Source organism: Hevea brasiliensis, chromosome 6, assembly GCF_030052815.1.
Source record: "Hevea brasiliensis isolate MT/VB/25A 57/8 chromosome 6, ASM3005281v1, whole genome shotgun sequence".
Lineage (NCBI taxonomy): Eukaryota > Viridiplantae > Streptophyta > Magnoliopsida > Malpighiales > Euphorbiaceae > Hevea > Hevea brasiliensis.
In genome coordinates, this window is record NC_079498.1 from 88,359,388 (window position 1) to 88,368,534 (window position 9,147).

Sequence of the window (9,147 nt, forward strand, 5' to 3'; positions counted from 1 at the left end):
GATCTTATTAGGGTGAATGATCATTTTTAGCTCTTTTACCTTGGGAAAGAGCCTTAATTTGCTAGCCTTTTTATTAGCCAAATAATTCCAACTTGTCCTAATACTGCCCTAGCACTCATCTGCCATGTCCTCAATAAAGAAGAATTAGTATTTCCATTTCTTAGGAGAAGACGAAAGGTTGGCAAAAGGCCCCATCCCCTTTCGGGCATGAAAATATAAATGCCCCTCAGTTTCATGAGTGTTCAACTAAAAAAAGGTGGCAAACACCCGAGCAGATGCATGTATCCTTTTCCTTCAACGCAGCACTCAAAACACCGCTAGGAGCCTCCAAGCATTAGGGTGCATTTGTGGGATGGACAGTTGGCAATACTTAAAGACGTCAACATTAAGAGGATTGAGTGATAATCGAAGACCACATTTCAACTGTTCTTCATGCATAACCACTCTGACCAGCAGTGAGACACCCCTTACCCGTCTACAATGTAGCAGAGCAAAACATGCCACACAGTGTGCCGGAGCACTTCCTTTATCTTATCTCATTGATATTTCTCATTTCTTAATTTAGTTATTTATGGTCACTAAGTGAAATTATGAAATTGGTATCATTTATATCATTTATTGAAATTTTAAATTAATTTCAGGTTTCGAAAATTTTACAGAAAATCCGGCAGAGTGCCAACCTATTGGCATGCCAACCTATACAAACCATTCACACTAGGCCTACTATGGCATTTAACATTTTTAATTATGCAATTCTTTGAAATTGAAATTTAATTGTTACTATTCATTCCATTAGTCAACTAAAATGTTGACTTTTTCATAGACAATAGGTATATTAGTTCTAACATACCCAACATACCACATTTTGCATTCCAAAATTGTTGGCATTGGTTACCAATACCATTATAAAACTTAGTGTTGGTTATTTTAAAATTTTCAGATTTCAAACACTAAGTTTATTGTTCCATTAATCATTTGTACAGTAGGAATTCGACAAAATTCTCTTCATGAAAGTTGTTCCTTTATGTGTCTTATTTAATTTTCTTTTTGAATCACTCCATTTAGAGTTTTCTAGCTCAAGATATGCTAATTTGAATAAGGCTAGCAAGATTGATATCTATCCAGAATTTCTGGGCAGAATCCCATTCTGCCAGATTAGTAGTTCAACGTTAGCTAACAATTTCCTTTGGTTAAGTCCAGAATTAGAGTTTGTGTTCCACATAAAAGTTGTTGTAAATTGTCTAATCTTTTCATTGATGTAAATTTCAGATCAATTGGTCCTTTCTACACTGAGTTATGACCAAATGAATAAACACTATTCATTTAGTCATTTTGCCCAGGCAGAATGTATACCACCCGGATTAGGTCAATTTTTAGGGCTACTTGGTTTAGTTTTCTGGGATAAGTTCCTTCATCAAAGTTGTTGCATTTTGTGTCTAATTTAACCTCCAATTGGACTTACACCAATTGGAGTTACCTAGATTGAGTTATAACCCCAAGAGTACACTAGACTCATAGGGTCCAGAATGCACACTTAGGGCAGTCCACTACTTTACCTTACTTAAGGTCACAATTCACTCAATTTCCTGTTCAAACTACAACAAATGGTCATTAATTGACCAATTAAACATAAATGAAGTATCAATTCAAACAAACCCTACTTAGCTCAAAACCCTAAATTCCCAATTTTGAATTTTTGCATTTCTACTCATAAATCAAGTTCTAACCTTGAAATTCATATCAAGGGCAGCCTAAATACCACATTTATTCAAAGGAAACAATCAAAACTCTACCCCTCACATGGCTGCCAAAAATTGAAGGACATCAATCATGCATAATTTGTTTAATTTCTCTCAAATTCACACTCAATTTACACTCCCAATGATGCATACATAAAATTTTAAAGGGTTAATTGACACTAACCTTGTTGTGTGCCAACCCAAGCTTGAAAAACTCCTTTGTTTTCACTTCTTTTTGCTGCCCAAATCTTGCTTTAATGGTGATGACCAATTTTTGTGAAGGGAAGATGGGGTTTTGAGGTGGTTTGGTAGGTGATATGAAGCTTGGGTGAAGTTTTAATGGTGGAAGAGAGTGAGAAGTGGGTTTCGGCATAAAGAAGGAAGAGGATGAGCAGAATTCTTTTTCCATTTTGTCTCAATTTAGTGGTATTTATCATCTTTTAACTTGCTTGGAAAATTCCCATTGATTGCAAATTTCAATTTATTCATTTATGACATCACCTTTAAGTCATAAATCAAATTTAATTTCAATTTTTTTTCTCATTTCTTTTACTCATTTTTAATTATTTTCACAACAATATTAATTCATATTTTATATCATAATAACTATTTATTTAACTGGACATATTGGCCAAAAATCATCTCTGAAGAAGAAATGACCAAAATGCCATCTGTTTGACTTATTGAGCCAAAATCGTCTGTACCGATCTAAAAATTTTTCTAAGCATTTTCTTGGCATTATAATTCCATTGAAACCTCAATGACTCTTCTCTGGAGTCTCAAAAATTATTTCATGAATTTTCCTCTAGGTTAAGGGCTTTTAGTTGTGAAGACAGCAATTTTCCGTTAGGTCACCCATCGCTAGGGCACCGACTCATTTAACTTGGTTGTATTTTATTTTTAAAAATTTTCCTTAATTTTTTTTTCTTGGCATTATTTGATTTATTTATGACTCCTCACTCTAGTCTAAATATTATTCCAAAAGTTCTAGCTGTCCGGACCGACACCGGTCACCGGAACAATAGATTGTACGGAATGGCTACAGTGAGGGTGTTACAACTCTTCCCCTCTAATTTAAATTTCGTCCTCAAAATTTACCTGGAGGAAACAGTTGAGGAAACTGTTGCTTCATCGTCTCTTCGCTTTCCCAAGTTGCCTTCTCGGTGTTGTGGTGCCTCTAAAGTACTTTCACCAATAGAATCTGCTTGTTCCTCAGTTCTTTTATTTCCCGAGCCAGGATCTGTATAGGTTCTTCTTCATATGTCAAGTCCGATTGAATTTCAATCTCTTCCATGGAGATGAAATGAGAAGGGTCTGATTTATATCTTCTTAGCATAGATACATGAAACACATTGTAGATCTTGTCCAGCTTCGGTGGTAAAGCTAGCCTATAGGCCACTGGTCCCACACGTTCAATGACTTTATATAGGCTAATGAACCTAGGGCTTAACTTACCCTTTCTTTCAAACCTCAGTACCTTCTTCCATGGAGATACTTTGAGGAACACTTTGTCGCCAACTGCATATTCTATCTCTTTTCTCTTTAAGCTGGCATAGGATTTCTGTCTGTCTAAGGCAACCTTCAAATTAGCTTTTATTAGTTTAACCTTCTCCTCAGTCTGTTTCACCAGGTCTGGCCCTACCAGCTTGTCTTCACCCAATTCAATCCAACACACTGGAGTTCTGCACTTCTTCCCATACAGTGCCTCATACAGAGCCATTTGGATGCTATCTTGATAGCTATTGTTGTACGCGAATTCTGCCAGTGGGAGGTATCTATTCCAACTTCCCTCAAACTTGATGACACAACTCTTTAGCATATCCTCAAGGACTTAACATATTTGTCATGTTATTATTATAATTTCAGTTCAATATTTGTTCTAATTCAATTGGTTTCAATGTTTACCTGGATTACTCTTTCTGATTGCCCATTCGTCTGAGGATGAAAAGCTGTGCTAAAGTGGAGTTGTGTGCCCAAGGATTCTTGCAATTTCTTCCAAAACTCGATGTATCTTTAGTCTCGATCAGATATAATGGAAAGTGGGATTCCATACAGTCTAACTATCTCACTAATATATAATTTTGCTAGCTTCTCCAGTCAGTAGTCAGTCCTAACTGGCAAAAAATGTGCTGACTTTGTCAATCTATCCACTATCACCCATACTACATAATACATCTTTTGGGTGAGAGGTAGACCACTTACAAAATCCATAGTGACCCGGTCCCATTTCCATTCAGGTGTACTTATAGGCTGTAGCAATCCTGATGGAACTTGATGTTCTGCTTTAACTTGCTGACATGTCAAGCACCTGGCAACATAGTCAGCTATATCCTTCTTCATACCAGGCCACCAATAGTGAGGTCTCAGATCATGATACATTTTTATGCTTCTCGAGTGCATAGCATAAGCACTAGTGTATGCCTCTTTCAGAATGCTGTTCTTCAATTCCTCATCATCTAGTACACACATTCTTCCTTTATAGTACATACACCCATCTTCTTTCACCTCATAACCAGTTTCTTTCCCTTTTGGGATTTTGCCCATAATAGCCATTAGCTTCTCATCTACCTTCTACCCATCTAGAATCTACTGTAGCAGGTTTGGCTTCACTTGCAACTCAGCCAAAATAGCTCCATCTCAAGCCAAGGACAAATAGGCATTCAATGATCTCAAAGCTGTGATGGACTTTATGCTCAAGGCATCCGCAACTACATTTGCCTTCTCAGGATGGTAATCTATTACACAATCGTAGTCCTTTAGGAACTCAATCCATCGTCTCTGTTTATGGTTGAGCTCCTTCTGGGTTGGCAAGTATTTCAAACTTTTATGGTTTGTGTATACGTAGCACTTTTCTCCATACAGGTAGTGCCTCCATATCTTCAGTGCAAAGATAATTGCTGCAAGTTCCAAATCATGGGTAGGGTAGTTCTGTTCATGTGGCCTTAGTTGCCTGGAGGCATAGGTGACCACCTTCTCCTCTTGCATCAATACACACCCTAACCCATTAAGCGAGGCATCACTGTAGACCACAAAGTCCCTTCCTGACACTGGCTGTGTTAACACTGGTGCCTCTGTCAACATAGCTTTCAGCCTTTCAAAACTGGCTTGACACTTGTTGTTCCAGTCAAATCTAACATTCTTGTGCAACAACTTGGTCATTGGAGTAGCTATCAGAGAAAATCCCTTCACAAATCTTCTGTAGTAACCGGCTAGCCCCAAAAAGCTTCTGACCTCAGTTGTATTTCTATGAGGCTTCCACTCCATCACTACTTTTATCTTCTTGGGATCCACTCTAATCCCATCAGCTGATGCTATGTGTCCAAGGAATGCAATCTCACTCAACCAGAAGTCACACTTGGACAACTTAGCATACAACTTCTTTTCTCTCAGGGTTTGCAGAAAAATCCTCAAATGTTCATCATGTTCTTCCTGGTCTTGGAATACACCAAAATATCTTCAATAAAGACCACTAGAAACCGATCTAGATATGGATGGAAGATATGGTTCATAAGGTCCATGAATGCTACTAGTGCATTTGTTAGGCCAAAGGGCATCACCAGGAACTCATAATGCCCATACCGGGTCCTCAATGTTGTCTTTGGCACATCTGCATTCTTTATCCTCAGCTGATGATACCCTAATCTAAGATCAATTTTGGAAAATACTCGTGCTCCTTTCTACTAATCAAACAGATCATCAATTCTAGGCAACGGATACTTGTTCTTCACAGTCACTTTATTTAACTGCCGGTAATCAATGCATAGTATCAAAGTCCCATCCTTCTTCTTTACAAACAGCACTAGAGCTCCCCATGGTGACACACTAGGGCATATAAACCCCTTATCCAGTAACTCCTACAACTCTATTTTTAGCTCCTTCAATTCTGTAGGTGCCATCCTATAAGGAGCAATAGAAATTGGTGCTGTACCCGGCAGTACCTCAATAGCAAATTCGACTTTCCTTTTTGGTGGCAAACTAGGCAATTCTTCAGGGAACACATCTGGGAAGTCTCTTACTGTGGGTATATCACATAGATCTGGCTTAGCCTGTCTAGTATCAACCACATATGCTAGGTAGGCTTCACAGCCCTTTCTCATCAGTTTTCTTACAGTAGTAGCTGAGATGACATTGGACAAGAAATCTGTCCTTTCCCCTACAACTGTGATCTCATTTCCCTCAGGAGTTCTCAAAGAAATCCTCTTCAGTTTACAATCAACCATTGCCTGATGATGTGATAACCAGTCCATTCCCAAAATCACGTCAAACTCATGGAAAGGCAATTCAATCAGGTCTGCCGTGAATTCATACTCCTGAATCCTTAACGGGCAACCTTTGTACACCTTATTCACCACCACACTGTGGCCTAATGGATTAGTGACTAGAATGTTTTGGTCACTTTCCTCTACTAGTATCCCCCTTTCTACAGGTAGCTTGATGCAGATATATGAATGGGTAGATCTTGGATCCACCAATGCATGTACAGAGATGTTGTAGAGGGAAAACGTACCCTGACGACATCTGGGGCATCTTGCTCCTCCTGAGCTCTCATGGCATAAGCCCTGGCAGGTACTCTGACCTTTGGCCTCTCAGCTGTCTCTAATGCAAGTCTCTGTAATGGACCAATTGCCTCAGATTTACCAGGCCTTCTACCCCTTTGAGGTGTAGGGGTAAGCCTGTCTGCTTGTGCTGGAGTAGCTGTAGCAGTTCTGCGTGTATAGTTTCTTAGCTGATGCTCTGTAGACCCACACCTTAAGTAAGCACTCGTCACTCTCCAACACTCCCCCTTATGCCACTTCAGGCAGTGTGTATAGGCAGAAGATGATGGGGCTGGTCCCCTAAACACCATCCTCAAGAAGCCTTGCGATGGTGTGGCCTCTCTTAGGTGTGAGCGTGGTGCAGGCACTGGGGTGACCCTAACCTTGAAGCTGACTTGAGCTCTGAGTAAGTGGACCTCTAAATTTCTTCCCAGGTGCAGAGGATGAATTGGACTGACCTGGACCCCTCTTCTACTGTCTCTCCCTTCCGTTCTACTCATTTATTCTGACTTTCTCAACCTTTAAAGTAGCTTCCACTAATTTGGTGAAGTTTGTAATCTCTAAGGCAGTGATCATTATTTTGATGTTGTCATTTAGCCCCTCTTCAAACCTTCTATACCTCTCTGCTTCTGTGGGGACTATCTCTCTACCATACCTACTCAGTCTTACAAATTCCCGTTCATATTCTGCTACAGTCAGCTGTCTCTACCTCAAGCTAATAAACTCTCTTCTTCTATCTTCCAGATATACACTTTCCACATACTTCTTCCTGAACTCAGCGAGGAAGAAGTCCCAAGTTACCAACTCTGGTCGGACTTTACTAGATATAATGGCCCACCACTGATAAGCGTCATCTTGCAGTAGGGACAAAGCACCCTCTAAGTTTTGCTCTGGGGTGCAATGCAGTTGCTTCAATACCCGGATGGTTCTGTCTAACCAATTTTCAGCTGCCACTGTGTCGTCTTCTCTCTTACCCAAGAAGTCCACAGCTCCATACTTTCTAAGTTTTTCTAGGTGAGATTTCTGCTATGGAGGTGGTGGTGGTGGCGGTGGCATAACCCCAGCCATTTGTCTAAAGAAATCTGCCATGTGCTGAAACATAGCCGGCAGAGGCTGTGCAGGTACCTCTGGTGCTAGTGGAGCAGGTTCCCCCCTGCCTCCAACTTCAACCGCTAGTGGAGCATGACTCTCCACCTCTTCATCAACTGCTCTCTGTGATGTGGGGTCCATATCCTAAGCAAAATAAGAAAAAAAAAAAAAAAACAGATCTGCATTAGTGTCATCTCGACTCTTACAAATGTAATGCATGGTATGGACTTTATCTAGACCCAGAAATGCCTAAATCGTGCTCTGATACCACTAAATATGACACCCCTTACCCTCTACAGTTTAGCTAAGCAAAACATGCCACACAGTGTGCCGGAGCGCTTCCTTTATCTTATCTCATTAATATCTCTCATTTCTTAATTCAGTTATTTATGGTCACTAAGTGAAATTATGAAATTGGTATCATTTATATCATTTATTGAAATTTTAAATTAATTTGAGATTCCGAAAATTTTACAGAAAATCTGGCTGAGTGCCGGCTAAAAATTAATAAAACAGTTCTTCGGAACCTGTAGAAACACTTCCAATAATTTTCTCAACCCATAACTCCAAATAATCATCATTTCTCAATAAATTTCTCATCAAATTCTCAATAATTCCTCAATTTATCATTCATTCATTTCATATCAAAATCATACTCAGATTATGAATAAATACTCAAATTTTATCTATAAACACAAATTTACAGATAATCACATTAATACAAAATATACAAAAGTTTTAAATATACATAACAAAATAAAAGTTTAATTACAAAGTTTACAAAAATTACAAAATACAAAATGTAACCTAGTGTCCTACCAAATGCACTGTAGCCTAAGAGGTGACACAGGACACGCACAGATCTGATCCTCACCCGGACTGGGGTCTACTTGAATCACGCTCTGTATCTCTAGCACCTACGCATGGTAAAAGCAACGCGCTAAGCAATACTGCTTAGTGGTGCCAATAATAAAATAAAAAAGAACTAAAAAGAAATATACATGCATTGTATATGTTGATTTCTCATACGGACAAATTTTTTGTAATTATTTGTAGTATTATTTATTTGGTACTTTTTATATCAATAACTGATTAAAATTTATCAATATTTATTTTTAGTTGCCCAAGTAACCTATAACAATTGACTGGACTGGATAACGGATAAACTAGCACTGGGTACCAAGTACCTCGGGTAGTCACACCATCGGTCATAATGTGTCTCCCGGTGTGTAACAGAACAGCTAATAAGCTGTAATAAATATTAGGCACAAGGCCAAGTATCACAATAGTGTCAGAATGGCTAAAAACCATAAAATCACAGAATGGTCATTTAAGCCATGAATCACATAATGGCATGATACCACATGCAGTACTGCTAACAGAACTCTATTGGCATGCCAACCTATCCAAACCAATCACACTAGGCCTACTAGGGCATTAACATTTTTAATTTGCAATTCTTTGAAATTGAAATTTAATTGTTACTATTCATTCCATTAGTCAACTAAAATATTGACTTTTTCATAGACAATAGGCATATTAGTTCTAACATACCCAACATACCACATTTTGCATTCTAAAATTGTTGGCATTGGTTGTCACACCCTACCCCTCCGTAAGATGTAACATGATCCCGTAGTACATCTAATGAATTACCGTACTTCGCCCACCGGTAACCCATTAAATACACTACAAGGGAATTTAAAACCATTTTCTTACATTTTGAAAGTGATGAGCGTTTTGGTAGGAATTAAAAACATTTAATTGAAGTTTCAAAACTAGTA